The following is a 17,553-nucleotide window of genomic DNA, read 5'->3' as shown; positions in this document are numbered from 1 at the left end:
TGCTAAAACCAAGAAATACAAGGCACATATTGCAGATAGTTACATATCAACTTCTCCATGACCCCAAGGGACATTAATAGTGCTTTGCCAGTTTACATAGTTCAGAGTGGCACTGTAATTGCTGCCCAGTTGGTGCTGACATGCGACAAGGCCCTTTAATTGGTGGTTCCTGGGTTGTGGAATGCACAGTCAAATGCAGATTACCAGCCATGTATATTGGTCTCTAAAAGTTCAATAATATTTTTGTTGTTTGCCTGGGACTGAAAAGAAGGTTTGCTAAGCACCTCTAAGGTTGATGAATCATAAGTTGTGCAACCTCCACAACCCATTCATTTCTAACTGATTTCTCACCCTTTGCTTGGACTTCCCAAGACTGGTTAGAATATTGAATGCAGGGAAACTCAATTAAGGACAAAGGTCAACAACAAAGGAGCAGACAAAACCATACAGGAGTAACCTCAAAGATAGTTCAGCCCAACCTCCTGCTGACACAGAAAACTCACTGTGAAAATGGGTTACAGGAAACTGCATCTCTTCTACCAGGGCAAGGAAAACTGGCAATACATTAATAGGAGGAGACAGGATGTGTGATGATAGGTAAACAGTGGAAGCGTTTAGGTGTCTAAGGACACCTAAGAACATCAAGAACAAACTCATGGGTTAGGTGACTAGAGACTTAATTGCCAGACACTCACTCACACACACTCTCTCTCTCTCTCTCTCTCTCTCTCTCTCTCTCTCACACACACACACACACACAGGAAGAGATACCAATGACCATCCCCAAAGAATTATAATTGAATTGTTACTATGCATTGCCTGCCAAAGCCAGCTAGTTTTTGTGTCGCCTTTTAAACTGAACTTGGACAAAACAAGACATAGCTCTGTTCTCTTGAAGGCATGTGGAGCAAATCCTAATTCTGTTTCTGATAGCAGGCACGCTGTGAGGTTCCTTTGGCAGATGTGATGCAGAGTCCTGTTCCGTTAATAGCTGCATGGTGTGGAGATGTCTGGCTGTTGAGACATCACCCAACACCACCGAAGTGATTGCGTTCAGCGCTACCAGAGTGACTGCAAGCAAGCTCAATGTGTGCTGTGATTTGAACATGTTTGGGAACTGCTAGGGCACTTCTCCTTTGACTAACAGAGCAATAGCAGAGGAGCGTGCACTTAGGAAAAGAACAGCTAAGTAGCTGGCATGCTAAGTCTGCAGTTTATACAGCAGTGTCTCAGTGTTTCTCTGTGCTCCCCATCTGTCATAGCCACCTGTTGTGTCTTGCATTCAGTTTAGATTAGGAACCTTTTCAAGACTCAGAGTGCCAAACATTTTTGCGCCAGTACGGTGGGACCCTGGATAAAGTGTCTAATCCCTATGGCAATAAAATTGCTAACTATTGCTACTACTGGCTCCCATGAAGCTCTGCAGCTGCACAAATATAGACCATGGAATAATACAAAGGCCCAGTTCTTTAGCCTATTACATAAATTCATAGAACAGCACAGCAGCCTCTAATAAGGAGTGGGGGGCTAAAAGTAGCTGTCATGGCATAACTGAAGGTTGTTTTTCTTTTTAGAATTCTTCATCTCCCTGATGGGGTTTCCTGGAAATAATAAGCACCTCAGAGCAAACACTCCCCTCCCCACATATAATTAATAGGTGTGCATGCAACAATATATATTTTTTGTAGGGGGGTGTTGCTTTATGGCTCAGATTTACAATGCAATTTCCACAGGGTTTAAAAGTAGGTGGCTTAAGTGTTTTGTGAATCACTTCCACTTCTGAGGCATTCCCGGGAAGACCAAGTTTAAACCAGGCTCTGTTAAACCTTGACTGGCTTTGAAGAGAGCCCAATATAGATTTGCTTGCCAATGGAGACAGATGTTCATGGATGTTATTTGTACCGCTTGAGAACTTGGTGTGTGAAAATACTGCATATATATAAACAGAAATCTGCATATCTGATTTGGATGCTAAACACCAGCATGCAGCTGTTTGGGTATGCACAATTACATCATGCAAATGTACTTTTCTGGCACATACACAATAGAGTAGATAAGAACCAAATTTGCTCGGTTGGGGTTGGTTTGTCCCCTGTGTGACACCAGTGAAGTCGATGCCCAGCTTTTCTCCTAGGACATGATGTTGCTACTGAAGTCAACGGAAGCTGCGTGTGCTCGTCTGCCAGGAAAACTGACCTCATGCTTCCTTATATTTAAAACAGTTCTTCTTGACTGGAAAGATGAAAAGACTGTGTTGCTCTTCTGTCATTTGTTCATTTAGAGTCATGGTAGTTTGACAAAGACTCTCTTCAGAATCAGTGCTTCTGTTCCAGTGGCTGTGTTTGAATATATTTACTCTCCATAAGGTCCTAAAGGACTCACAGGCATTTAGGGCAACATCATCATCATCATCATCATCATTATATTTATCAATTGCTCTTTTTTCAACAGAAAGGTGAACTCAAAGTGGGTTACAGAGAAACATTAAAACAGAGTAAAAACATCTAAAATTGTTCACCAATAACATGCACGCGCGCGCGCGCACACACACACACACACACACACACACACAAGAACAATTGGACCCAAATATTAATCTGAGACCTATCACCATTGGATCATCACAGCATTATGGGTGCCATTAGATAACATAATTAAATGCCATTTACTAAAGTAATACAAACCTCAGATACAAGTCTTGTCAAACCATAACAATACATGGTTTGTTCACCTTGTAGCAGTTTTCCTGGGCTGAAGCACCTTTAACTAAGGTGGAAGGGTTACATTTATGAATGTTTTTATATGAAGAACAAACACATCTCTCTCTCCCCCCCCCCCCATTATGATAGGTATTTGATAAGGAAGAAGTCCAGGTCAAACCTTTCTATCAAGTTTTCAACAGGCAGGGAGATTTGATAGGAGATAGCATTTTAGTCACTCAGTCTCCCACTTGCAGTGATAAGTCCAGGGAAAGCTTTACCACTTGATTTTGATAACTGAGTGCCCTTCAGCATCACTTCTCAGCCACCAACTCTTGCGTTCCTATGACTTCAGTGGCCAGCACTAGAGCACATCATTGGTGAGATGATCATGGAGGATCTTTGTCAGGCATTCCTAGATCTATGTTTGTGTGTTTTTGATTAGCATATTTTTCTCTGTACATGCCAACTACTGTAATGAGCGCCACATGTTTGATGTTGTGTTGGTGTTGTGGAGGGGGGTGGTGTGGTGGGATGTACTGGGGCTTGGTGTTTAAAAGAATAAACGGACTCTAGAGTTTAATGTCTCCAGTTTCTAATGCAGGCTAATAGCCTAAACGGTTTCATCCTTCTTGCTTTATCTTTCTAGCCCCAGTGGCAGATGGTCTTGCTTGCTGCTGTTCAGGAGAATACTCAAGGCTTGGATAATAGACTGGATCAATCAGAAATACTATGATTTTCCTTGTTAAGATTTATAAACTGTGTTTGCTATCGGGGATAGTGTGTCCCTTTTTCACTGCTTGAGGCAAAACAAGAAGTGCCACCAAACATCCCACCTCTGCTGGCATCTCTGGCACCTTTGGCAAAATCTTTGCCTAAGGCAGTTGCTTTACCCCACTTTGTGGGTGGGGCAGCCTTGTTTGCTATGGATAGACACAGTGAAACTGACACCCTCATAGAAACAATTGAAAAGGTGTGGAATCATTAAACACAAGGCAAAACGTAGAGCTTGACTCACTGTCAGATGGTCCAATTCTCTCTGGAAAGATGAATTAACTTAGGGAGCAATTCAAATGCAAGATCTGCTGGGATGAGTGGAGTTTGGAATAGGTGGGCCTCTGGCTGAGAGAGGGTTAACCCCCTCATCCAGGCTCACCCAGAGATATGCCAGGGCTTAGTCCTGGAAAAGGGGTGTTTGAGGGGAATGGTAGGGGTAGGGTTGAGGGTGGGACGGCAGGGTAAGAATTACTGCTATTCCTATGTTTGGCTTCTTCATGTCACCTAGCAACTTAACAGAATTTACACTGGCAGGAAGGGTGGTGTAAGTCAATCTCTGTTTTAAAGGCTTTCCCCTCTTCTGCTAGGCTTGGGCTGGCTTAGTCAGCAGTAGCCTCTTTCCTGAATGGAATGTAGAATGGGGTAAATTACACTTGCATAATTTACCATAATGCTGGCTTCCTATAGTTTGGATGGCTCTAACCGCCAGCTCCTATTTCCCTGTGATTTCTGAATTTCCTCAACATCGAAATAGGCCTGGGAGTTCCTATGTCAGTCTGATCTATCAAAACTAGTGTTTTTCTGACATGTGAAATTACAGGTTGGCTACATGCCACTAACTGTGTCCGCCCCTGGACTCATCCCTTAGACTTCCATGGGATCTTTGTGGGAGATTAACTGCTCTGGAGTTAAGTGCTTTGTGTGTGAATCATGTCCTAAGATTGAATCAGCCTATATACCATGGATATACAGACTTTTAGTAATGCTTGATTTGTTCCACATGCTTACCCACCCTGCAGCAAAGTGTGCTTTCCTAATGCAGCAACATTTGTAAATCTCACGGTGCCAAGACACAATGGTACAATCTGGAATGGAATCGGTTTATAAGTGTGAAACAAAGTGCTCCACAAATCAGCTAAGTAGGGGTTCTTGGACAAGACTTCTGGTCTCTAGTGAGAAAGTTTGAGAAGTCAGCATGGTCATGAAATCCTTGAGTGCTTCCCTTAAATTTCTAGCTCTGTCTTTAATAGACCGAAAAGTCAGTTTTAGTATATCTGCCCAAATGGGTTCATTCTGCCATTTCATTATTGTGTGTTTTTACAACAAATTACTTTAAAATGGTATGCATTTTGCAACTGAACAACATAACCACCAAACATATGGTTTCAATGGAAAAATACTAATAGTTCTATAAAGAAAAATGACTCCCCTACTTTAACAAATATGATAATCAAATTCAACATAGTGGAAGGTCAACAAAAGAAGGCAAAGAGATTGTACCTATGGCCAGCACTATATTTATTTTCTCAACACAGTTGATCATTCCACAGCTTTTTAATGACTATATCCAACAGTGATTTCATTCAGCACCATCAGCATCATGTTATTCTTCTCTTCTCAAGCTTGAGTGGAATATAATGGATAATTCAGATTTCCTTGTACAATTGACTATTTTTACAAGCTTGCACTGGGAGTTAATGCATTATATGAATTGCTTCTGTATTTGTAGACTGAAAGTTTCCATGCTGATTAGTAGCCATTTGCACCCTCTGCATCCCACATCAGAAAACAGAACTAGCGACATTTGATGGAACAGAAAGTTAAGTCTTAAGGCATTACAGCACTTTTTATGGATTTGGCAACTTTTTTGCTATTGCAGACTTAACTGAGCTACTGTTTTGGAACACTAAACAAGAATATATTTTACAGTGAAATATCATGGGCCCTTTTCTTTGCTTAGCAAACCAAATCTGACTTCTAATAATGAAGCATGGGCCAGGTTAACTAGTATATGGTTCAATGGAGGGAAAGATTCCTTCATGATGACAATAGGAAACTAGAGGATTTATATACAGTATCTGTTAATAATTCTGTAACTAACAAAATGCTACAAAGAAAACATTTAGGTACTTTGAAACAATTTATACAGCTTTTAACCTTCTGAACTAGGTCTTGTAAGGACCTGCAGGACTTAGGCTTATTGCAGGGATAACTAACCTTCCAGATGTTCCTGCATTACAACTTCCACACACCTGACCAGTGGCTGTGCTGGCTGGAACTGATGGTAGCAGGAGTCCAACAACATCTGGAGAACCATAGGCTAGCTACTCCTGAGTTATTGGATCCCATTATCAAGAACTTGTCTCAGAGACTCCCATCCAGCAACCAAATTCCAAGACCATCCATCATCACCCAGTACTGCCAACTGGGCATTAGAGCCATAGCCCGTTTACCATACTCTGATGAGACATTTCATCAATATCTAGTGTGAGTCACTTGGTCTGCTTTTTCTCCTGGGATTGCTTCATTTCATCTCCACCATCCTGCATGGTTAGTAACCTGCCATGTCTGTCATTTCCATCTATTTCCCTCCTCTAGACATGACTGAGTCGCTGAATCAGTCCTCCTTCTGCCTTTCATGTTGCTCTGGTCCTGCTATTGTGTGGAGCAAAGAATTGCAGTCTTTTGCTCTCTTTCTCACCTAGCACCTGTCTCCCTGAAGCAGATGCCAAGCTATTCAGAATCCCAAAAATTGGTACCACATTACCATGTGAACAGCAGGAGTAACGTTTCCCAAAATAATAATTTGATGCATGTAGCATTCACCCTCCCTTTCTCTCATTTGTGACTCATGTGAGAAACATTTCTTATGAATCATCTGGAGATCAGTCCTGGTTTTGGCTCTTGGATATCCTACACTCATTGCTCCACATGTTTCGCAGACTGTTGGCTATGTGCTTATCATGGACGGGCTATTGTAAGGTGAAAGGATACCTCAACATTTCACATTGCATTCAGTCAAACGTGTACATTGGCACAAAGTGCTTTGAACCACCCTGGGATCTATGGATGAAGGGTGGTATACAAATTTAATAGAATAAATAAAAAGCGAGGAAACAACAGGTTACTTTGTACCCCTGTATCTCTTGGCCAGTGTTAATTGCTACAGTTATGTATAACATAGGAAGCTGTCTTATGAGGAATCAGACCATTGGTCTATCTAGTTCAGTATTGTCTACACTGACTGGCAGCATATCCTTGGGGTTTATGGCAAGGTTTTCTCCCAATTCTACTTGGAGGTGCTAGGGATTGAATGTCTGCATATCAAACATGTGCTACCACTTATCAACGTCTCTTCCCCATAATACAGCTTCTTATTTAGAGAAGGGATTTTAAGCACATCAGTCCAATCAAAGGTCTACTATGTTGGAACATGAACAGGGTGAGAGACACAATCCAAAATGAACGTGATTTCTTCCTCCATGCTGGAGGTTCTGGTGCAGTTAGTAAGGCAAAGCCTCTCTCTGCATGCAGGCTATGCTTGTTAGACTTGGGCAATAGAGAGAAAACCTGGAAAGAGGCAATATTTAAGAGGGTTGAAATTAGCTTGATAAATACTTCTTCTGTTTCACTGTTGCCCCAGGTCAAGCAGGTTTTGCAGGTTTGGGGAACAGAAAAACCTGTGCAGCCTCTTTAACAGAGGCAGAAGTGGAATGAGCAAACACAGCATAAGCGGTGATCTCTATTTCAAATTGCCTTTAACTCCCATTGAGAAAAATCTGCTACTATCGCCTGTCTTCAGCCAAACTTAAACCCATTTAATTTTTGATGAAATGAATTCCCAGTCAATTCCATGCATGTTTCTGAGTAACTGAAAATGAATTTGAGAGAACGGTACAAATTAAATAATTGATCGTTCGATCGATCGATCGATCGATCAATCAATCAATCAATCAATCAAGAAGCCCCACTGTTAGCATGTTGGACTGAGACCTGGGAAACCAGGGTTTGAATCCTCACTCAGTCACAAAGCTCACTGTGTGACCTTGGGCCTCACCTACCTCACAGAGTTGCTGTGAGTGTAAAATTGGGGGGGAAACTATGTACACCACCTTAAGTTCCTTGGAAGAAAGGTGGGATATAAATGTAAGAAAATACTAATAGCAATAATAATAATAGGTGGATGAATAATCATTTCTTCCCATATGTATGGAATGATGCAAATTATTTCTTATTCTTTTATTACTCATCATAAGCCATTAACATGTTCTTTTAAAAATCACTGAAACCAGCATGATGAACTTACGGAAAGTGTCTTGAAAGACTTTTTGTACTACTTGATCTGGCCTGATAAGAACACTGTTAAATCAAATCTAATTTTAGGACAGAACTATAAACAATATGCTCTACTTCTGGCCTGAGGTTTTCCTACAGACTCAGAATCTCATAGTTATCCATTTTTTAAAATGGAAAACATCTGGGCTATAAGTGATTGCAGGTGAAAAAGACACAGATGGCTAACACATACCAAGACAAGGAAGCAACCCCCTTCAGGGATCATAACTTTATCTTAGTTAACTTCATTGCTTAATCAACTGCCAATTCCCTTCTCCCTTCCTCACCTTGGACAAATGTTATAAGTGGACTACAGTGGAAGATAAATGTGAAGGATGAGATATATAGTACCCAAATGCAATGCTGTCTGGGGGTTCCCAGTTCTCCCCTTAAAAAAACCATTTTAGTAAATAAATGTTTTACTACTTTATCTAGCTTTTTTAAAAAAATGTAATGTATTTTACAGTCTTTATTTTTATTTTTTTGGTTTATTTATTCACCACTACCCTGGGTGATTTAAATAAGATAAATCAAAACATAAAACTACTAAAATATATTTAAAAATTTAGGTGGTTTTAAAAATGTATTTTATATTAAATTTTGTAAGGTGCCTTGGGAGGGCAAGACTCTAAGGTGGAATATACACACATATAAAAAACGCTGTGAAATTATTATTTTTTAAAAAAAACATTTTGAAAAATACATTGAATTTTGCATAGCTCAGTGTCACCATCTAGTGTCACATTTGTATATTGCACTTTACAACCCATTTGAAATGTTTTATTTGCCGCTGTATAGCTGAGTTCTAATAGGTGACACACACACATAACAAGTAAATAAATAAATATGCTTGCCTTCACAACAATTCTACAAGGTTGATCAATATGATTCCCATTTTACAGACACACCAACTTTTTAGTCATGTGAATTTTGACTAGGTTTGTATCAGAGACACACCTGCTGGATCATGTCTCCTTTCAGCTGCATATTTTACCTGCCTCACACCTGACATCATTTATATCAGGTGTGGGATAGGTGGGTCGTGCTTAGCCAAAATGGGCTCATGGGCCTAATCGGGAGGCCTGGGGCAGGGTCTAACGACGCTCTCAGGTTGGAGGTTCCCTATCCTGGGGATAGATCATTATATCACTTTTGGGTTAGCAAAAATGTGGGAAGAGAGATCTTTAACAGCAAAAAGGCCCCATATGTGAAATATATATGATACCTCTTTAAATAGTTACAGTTCTCCCCACAGAATCCTGGGAAGTGTATTTGTAAAGGGTCCTGAGAGTTGTTAGGAAACCCCTATTCCCATCTCTGAGCTATAATTCTCAGGGTGGTTTAACAGGTGGTCCCTCTTCCCATGGGATTGTGGGAATTGTAGCCCTGCAATGGGAATAAGGGTCTCCTGACAAAACTCAGTGTGCTTAACAAGTGACACTTCCCAAGATTCTTTGGGGGGGGGGATGCCATGGCTATTTAAAGTGGTATCATAGTGCTTAAAATGTACATTGTGGATGGGGCCAAAAGACAAATCTCCACATGTATGTTTCCTATGAGGTGTGGGAGGTATTAAGGACCTAATGCCAGAATCCATATACTGTACCTCAGATATCTGAAATAGTATACTCCTGAGAAGGCCTTTTGTTTTGTTGTTGTTTAGTCATTTAGTCATGTCCGACTCTTCGTGACCCCATGGACTAGAGCACACCAGGCACTCCTGTCTTCCACTGCCTCCCGCAGTTTGGTCAAACTCATGCTGGTAGCTTCGAGAACACTGTCCAACTATCTCATCCTGTGTCGTCCCCTTCTCCTTGTGCCCTCCATCTTTCCCAACATCACGGTCTTTTCCAGGGAGTCTTCTCTTCTCATGAGGTGGCCAAAGTACTAGAGCCTCAGCTTCACGATCTGTCCTTCCAGTGAGCACTCAGGGCTGATTTCCTTAAGAATGGATAGGTTTGATCTTCTTGCAGTCCATGGGACTCTCAAGAGTCTCCTCTAGCACCATAATTCAAAAGCATCAATTCTTCAGCGATCAGCCTTCTTGATGGTCCAGCTCTCACTTCCATACATCACTACTGGGAAAACCATAGCTTTAACTATACGGACCTTTGTTGGCAAGGTGATGTCTCTACTTTTTAAGATGCTGTCTAGGTTTGTCTTTGCTTTCCTCCCAAGAAGCAGGTGTCTTTTAATTTTGTGACTGCTGCCATCATCTGCAGTGATCATAGAGCCCAAGAAAGTAAAATCTCTCACTGCCTCCATTTCTTCCCCTTCTATTTGCCAGGAAGTGATTGGCCTTTTGTTTTAGCATGTAATAATTCATCATATTGGGTGGTCCAGCCAGTGTGGTCTAGTGGTTAAGAGCAGTGTACTCGTAATCTGGTGAACCGGGTTCACGTCCCTGCTCCTCCACATGCAGCTGCTGGGTGACCTTGGGCCAGTCACACTTCTTTGAAGTCTCTCAGCCTCACTCACCTCACAGAGTGTTTGTTGTGGGGGAGGAAGGGAAAGGAAATTGTTAGCCGCTTTGAGACTCCTTAGGGTAGTGATAAAGCGGGATATCAAATCCAAACTCTTCTTCTTCCTCTTCTTCCTCCCTCTGTGTTATTTGTTTCCTCTTCAGTTCATTCTGTGATCGTGATTCCTCAAGTACCACCAGTATACCAAAGAACTACTCAGCATAAAATGTGCTGCATTGGCACAGTCAAGGCTTGACCAGAAAACAGACAGCAAACCTGCTCAAAGGTTAGGTGGATATGAGCATTTGTTGCTTTATTTTTGACTCTTTTAATAAGAGATACCAGCATGCAGTTTTACACCCGGTTACACATACTTAAGTTTGCCAAGTTCAACAGAACTGAATTCATTAACTGGATACAGTGTCACAACTTTTGCATCTCTCAAGAAGGATCTGCAAATTCTTAAGAATAGCCATTTGCCAATCATCTACGGTTCCCAGCAACAGGAATGGAAGTGTTCATAAACTGGGGGGGGGGGCAGCTTTTCTTGCTTGCTTCCTGTTGGTTTTCTCAGAAATGATGGATGGAATGTATTTCTAGGCAAACTAGTAACAATTTTTGTGGTATAGCAACTTTGGCAAATAATTGCAATATTGTTCAAATAAATAAAAACCAAGTGTGGGCTGTGCAGCAGAGAATCAGTTTTTTAAAACCTTAATAACTTCTGATATTGGTCATAAATTATGAATACAATCCAGCCAAAGCTAAGCATCTTTAAATCCTACTGATTTGAAGTTTAAACATGTGCTTCGATCCAGTGAAATCAATGGGACTTTGAAGCTGACCATGCCCTGTGCTTTTCTAAAAGCTGACTTGTCTGTAACATCCCGGCTTGCTGTCCATGCAATGAATCTGTGATGTTCTCATGAAAGCTTTATTGGATCCCAAGGCACATCTGGATGCTGCAGAACTGGAGCTGGAGAGATCTAGCACCATACCTAACTGATCCGTTAATTTGTTGTCCACTATTTGAGCCCGCAATAAAAAAATGAAAAGGCTTATTCTGAGGCTTTGTCAGAGGCCCTGGAAAGAATACTGACTTTAAATAGAAATGTTCATCTGATTGCTGCTATCTTGGGACCAGAGGGATACACTCATCCTGTAGGCTATATGTTTTGTAGCAAATAAACTCTATTCAGCACAAATTACAAGGGAAAGAATGAGGGGGGAAGTTTGGCAACACACTTAGAGTGTTATGCAGATAAGGTCAGCAGTTTAAATCCGTGTGATGGGGTGGGCTACTGTTGCTCTGTCCCAGCTCCTGCCTACCTAGCAGTTCGAAAGCACACCAGTGCAAGTAGATAAATAGGTACCACTGTGGTGGGAAGGTAAATGGCATTTCCGTGCGCTCTGGTTTCTGTCACGGTGTTCCATTGTGCCAGAAGCGGTTTAGCCATGCTGGCCAAATGACCCAGAAAGCTGACTGTGGACAAACACTGGCTCCCTTGGCCTGAAAGCGAGATGAGCACCACAACCCCATCCAAGGGACTTAACCATTCAAGGGTCCTTTACCTTTACTTTTTACCCTATGCAGGCAAGCACATCTCAGTTCTCAGTGGACTGTTTCCCTGAAGTCCAGAATCATTATAATTATGTTTTTATCTTCAAATTTAACAAAGATAATATATATATATGTTAAAAATATAATAAAGAAAAAGAAATAATAAATGAATTGCAATATATGAAAATTGATTCAGAATCTACAGTGAATGTTTCTGCAGATTTGAAATTGAGATTGAGCAGCAAAAAAATAATGTTTCAGGTATATTGGACTCTACAACATTTGTAGAGGAAAGCACTCTCCAGTACTTATAGATTTTGAAAGTGTAATGCTGAAAATGCCTCCTTGAGGCATCAAGATTGGGCTTGTCCAATGATGTGTTGTTTTTGGTTTGAACTGGTCATCTGTATCAATTTTGTATTGGTGAAATCCTTGATACTTGCAGATGCTCATGTACTTTTCCATTATAGTTGTATAGCAGGACAACAGAACTGGATTTTCTAAGATTTTATGGTCACTGTACTTTGAGCCTCTGTTGCCATCTAATTGTCATTTTAGGTTATCTGTGATTGTGAGTGTTTTATGGCGTGCGGTTTTTGAAATGGTTGTTGCAGCTTGCACAGATGATACACACGTGTGCATTTCCAGTAGCGTTTCTTTGTTTATATTTATTTATTTGAAATTGATTAATGCAAAAATCTTTATTGAGCCATACAAACCACATTTAAGATGGGGCCAGTCAAGGTGTTGTTGGACTACAACTCTCATCATGCCTGACCATTGGTCATGTTGGCTGGGTCTGAAGGGCATCACATTGGCAACCCCCTGATATCAGATCTCTCTCAGTCACCCAATGAATACGACACATATTATTAAAACGTTAGACCAAGAATAAATTCAAGGGACATTTAAAGATGCTCCAACACAGCTAAGGCTTAGGCAGTCAGGAAATCCTTCCTAATGTTTCACATCCTGCTTTCCCCCCATTGAACCTGTTTCACACCACTTCAGTACGCTTTATGGAAGTGAGAATCAATAAACTTTCATTGGAGCCACAGAAAACAAATTTGCTCCATAAACAACACTTGGAACAGAACTGTAAAGGATATCCATTTAAGGTATTTATTTGTTGCAACCAACCTCGAGAACTTGTAGAGAAGGATGGGATGTAAGTTATAGAATAATTAGAGCAAATGACTGGTGTTACAGAAGTGAGCCGAAATTTCTTAGACTTTTTCAAAAAAAATTTTTTTTTTAAATCAACATTTTTCTTTTTCTCATTCCTCTCGAAAAAGACGACCATTTTGCAGGATTTCATCCACTGTGTGTGTGTAGACCGCAATCCCCCACTCACAATGCCTTAATGATCAGAAACATTGTGGAGAATGGGAAATGGTGGCCATGCTGCTAAGGCACTTTTTCTGCTTGGGAGGAAGGGAAGAAGCTGTGGGATGTATCCAGTTAAGCAGTTCCACTAGTGCAAAAACTTCCTCTGTCTCCTCTCTTTCTAATGCCTTTTGCGTGCCCTTGAAATACATCCTGCAGCAGCTTTAGGGGCAGGGGTGCCAACTTGAATAAAATATTGGGAGGGGGGGGGCAGGTAAGCCCCACCCTGCATAATTGATCACATGATGTGGCGCATGCACACCATTTGAATGACAATTTGTTTGCCCACAAATAGAATGGAAAATTTCAAAAGGCCATTTATGCACAGTTCTAGTTATGATACATCTTCAGGGAAGTGGATAGCAGCTTTGAAGAGGAAACTCTTTGACTGAAGACATTTTCTTGGGCTACTTTGAAACTCAAATGAGATTAAAGAAGAGAGACACTCTCCGCAGTGACATCATCGTTAAATATGCAACCAACACATATTGCTTTGGCTCCGAGCCTCGCTATCTCCTTATGCTTTAAAAGCACAATGCGTTCTCTCTTTCCAAAACATCTGCGGCTAAGACAATGGCCAGGCTGCTTGTGATGCACAGTCATTGCCTTAATAACTTCTAAGCAAATGTGAAGCATTAAGCTCAGGATGAAGGAATGTAGTCTTCTGGTGCACGAGACAGCACACTGAGCACAGCAAAGTTATTAGCAGCATCCCTTGAGACAATAATGAAGTGTACAAAAAGCAATTATCTGTTTGAAATAGCAGTAGTGGGGATTAGGACCTTTGCTTGCGTTTACTAGAGCTCAGCTTCTGCATTTGTTTTCCGGTCAGGACTCAACCCTGGGACAAATAATGTAAGAAAACATTCAAAGCGCGCTTAGTAACTGTGGCGTACATTCCTCTAGTAACTGAGTAACTATAGATTGTCCTCATAGGCTGGAGGCATTTCAGACAAACCAAAGAGTTTCCAGGCCAGTGTACAGAGGGCTGGGAAGCTCCTCTTTCCATTTCAGCAGTGGGAAATGTACAATTTCCTCTGATTTGTCTAAACCTCTTTTAAAACCATCTAGGTTGTGGCTGTCAACTAACATGCAGGTAGTGGGTCTGCCACTCATTGTGTGACAGACTTCATTTTGTCTGTCCCAAATCTCTCATCTTTATTGAATGACCCTGAGTTTTCAGAGAGAAAACTCTTTTCTATCTGCAATCTAGACATTTTTTTTATAATCCCAATGTTAGGAGTCCATCTTGTGGCCCTTACTCCTGTGAATCCTATGAGACTGAAGGAACAGATCATCCACACTAATTGCTTCTCAGCATTTCTACCCTCCAGCACGTTTTCTTTTGCAGTCCAGCCTTTACTCAGGAAAGAGGGGTGGAACTGCATCACAAAGTTTAGCTGTTTTATTGGTAATATGCTGAGTTTGCTTTTTAAAAATGATGCCATGTTTTTCCAAATGGTCTGAGGAAAGGAAAAAGAATCCCACTTTGTGCAAAATACAGTGCTGTAAAATTGAACATATGGGGCACATGTGTTGTGCTTGAGTGGAGCCTACCTGCTTTTCAAGTGCTTATTTTATATTTCTCACAAGCAACAGCAGGCCAGTTTATCTGATGCCATCAAAGGGGGGGGGAGAGGAGATTCCTGGCTTTATTGTGTTTGGTATTATTTACAGCATCTGTCAAAATATGCATGGAGGTTGTGCACCAAATCTGCTCTGTGAAACATTGGGCCTGATTGCGCTGACTCAGTTGATTTATGGTTTTTAGTTTTCGTGGTTACTAATGATGGAGGGAGAATACCGTGACTGTTTATGTGATCTCGCATCCAATAATAATTCATGAGTGGATGAAACAACAAAGACCGTAATCTTTTTTGAGAAAATGAAAATTGTATACTTCAGCAGAAATTGGAAATGTTTAAAAGTTTGGCTCCTAAAGCTATATTAAGGATACCATCAAATGGAGATCTGTTTTTGCTTGAGATGCCCATTTTTGCATCATAATCAATTATGTGGAGAGTTATCACCCTCTAACATTAATCCATTTTGGTAGAGGTTTGTGCTGTATTCTCTATAAGACTGGAGAGACCCATATAATGAACTTAAAAGCTGCTTCTAGCATTGTCTCTGACCATGCTTTAATATGGTCCTGTATTTCAGGAATCTATGGGCTGAATTCAGCCCAAATGTCAACATTTTTATGTCCTGCTGATTTCATTATGAGAGCTAGGCATCTGTTTAAAACTCCCACACTAAAGTCAGTAGGAACTTAGAATGTTTGTGTGGCAGTGAACACCTGAATAGGACTTGAGCCTTTAAATCTTGGATCATTGCAAATTATGTATTGTGGGTGATTTTAATGAATCACATCGATTTTTGCTTCCTTTCTGGGTGACTAGTATATCTAAAGGCAAAGTAGGACAGATAGGCACAGCTGGCTTTATTTATTCCATAGCAACATACAGTCAATGTTTTGGAAAGTACTATATTTACTATTTAGATGGTTTGGACATACTGACGATAGCAACCAGCACCTCACAATCTGTGTAGCCCACCAGTTAATATAGTTGTCTTCCGTACAGAATCCTCCACTGAGGTAAAAAAAGCTTCCAACAAAATAATTATGCACATGTCTGCACAGAAGCCATCTCAAATGTATTATTAATTCATTGTGATTCACCTAAACTCATAGCATATTAATATCACTGGGACCTTATGGTGATGGGCAGGCAAGAAATTAAATAAATGAATGATAAGATTAACACTGAATTCAAACACTGAATAACTTATGCCCATGTAGCAAGTGATCAGCACTCTCCACAATGCTATCTCGAATCCATGGAAAGGAAAGAGCTGTAATACATGGAGAATATCAGGCATGGAGAGTGGTGTGGAGAAGACCCTTAAGCAGCTTTGGTGACAAAAAAAAAGAAAAAAAAAAAGAGCTGTACACCCAGCTCCCAAAGAACCATTCAAACCAGGCCTTAGTGATCAGACAAAACTGCTGGAAGAAATATACTGTGATTCATTCATTTGGAACTGATGATGGATTCGGAGGCAATCCTTCGTTAAGCCATTGGAGGGCGGCAGGGATAGACCATAGCTATGCATGGAGATGGGCGCTCACTAGGAAAATAATCATTTTTGCTGCTTACCAGGCCATGTGCATGTGTGTGTTCTGCTTTGGTAAATTTTACAAACTTTCTACAGTTTATATATGGAAATTTTGGTTTTTCCTAACACCCTGCCTATAAATTTGGAAAAAAGGAAGTCTTTACACCGGCCTCTATGGAAAGTATTTTATAGACGTGGTCACTGTTATATTGGCTATGAATGTGGATATCTCATGCCCCAATCTTGAAATGTTAGCCTTGGCAAAATTCCCATTTACTTTAAACCACGTTACTGCTATTACAATGGAAGCTTCAAAAAGAGATTGTCGGAAGAGGGCGTTGTAAACTTTACTGCATGCAAATTACTCTCTCTAGGTGGTTTCTACCCACACTTAAATAAGGCATTGGAGTTTCTGTCAGTTTTAAATGGTACATCAACTAGCCCCACAGTTAGAAAATAGGGCAGACCTGGAATGAAGCTCCCTATTACTGAATTAGACCATGGGCCTATTTTGCTCAGTTCTGTTGACACTGCCTGGCATTGACTCTCCAGGGTTTCAGGCAGAAAGAAAATAAATTTCCCTACATGGAAATACCCAGGATTGAATCTCAGACCTTATGCATGCAAAACATGTAATCTACCATTAAGCGATCCCCTTTTTCCTATGTGTGACCTGGGTTCCAGTTCCAGTTTAGGATAGTGTAAACAGGATTATTATGTTGCCTCATACATTTCAGGCTCATTATCCCATCTGTAAAATGGGAACCATCACAGAATTATTGTTAAGGAGGAACATTCCTGGATCCTGACCTGTCAATCTAGATTGCCCCCCCCACTCTGTTTACTATGAATAGACCAGTCATGCACTCACTAATAGCATCTCACCTAGTTCAAACCCTTAGTTTCTGGTTCAAGTGCTGGGATCCCTAAATAATAAAAAGACGGTAACACACTCTGCTTTATAAACATTATGCAGACGTAGAGTAACTGCAGGCTCTTAATGTAGGACTTCTGTTTGGTGACCCTGCCCCTCCTCTTACTCTTTCTGAATAAAACATACTGAGGCTGTGTTTACAATCTTGAGAACTGTAGTTTGTTAAGGGTACTGAGAATCATAGTTTGGGAGGGGGATAAACTAGGGGTGGGAGGGAAATGTGTTTTAAGAGAATGTTATGTATGCAGCCTATGTCAGTATGATGGTAAAATGAATAATTGG

The 17,553-nt window shown here is 40.7% G+C and overlaps 1 long non-coding RNA gene across 1 annotated transcript in view; it reads left to right on the top strand.

The window, feature by feature from the left end:
- Nucleotides 1–17,553, top strand: part of LOC309327486 — a 39,118-nt gene that overhangs the window by 6,601 nt on the left and 14,964 nt on the right. The window lies entirely within an intron of this gene.

This window comes from Podarcis erhardii, assembly GCF_964252035.2.
Source record: "Podarcis erhardii genome assembly, chromosome: 1".
Taxonomy (NCBI): domain Eukaryota; kingdom Metazoa; phylum Chordata; class Lepidosauria; order Squamata; family Lacertidae; genus Podarcis; species Podarcis erhardii.
The sequence above is the reverse complement of the archived record's forward strand: the minus strand, read 5'-3'. Positions and strand labels throughout refer to the sequence as shown.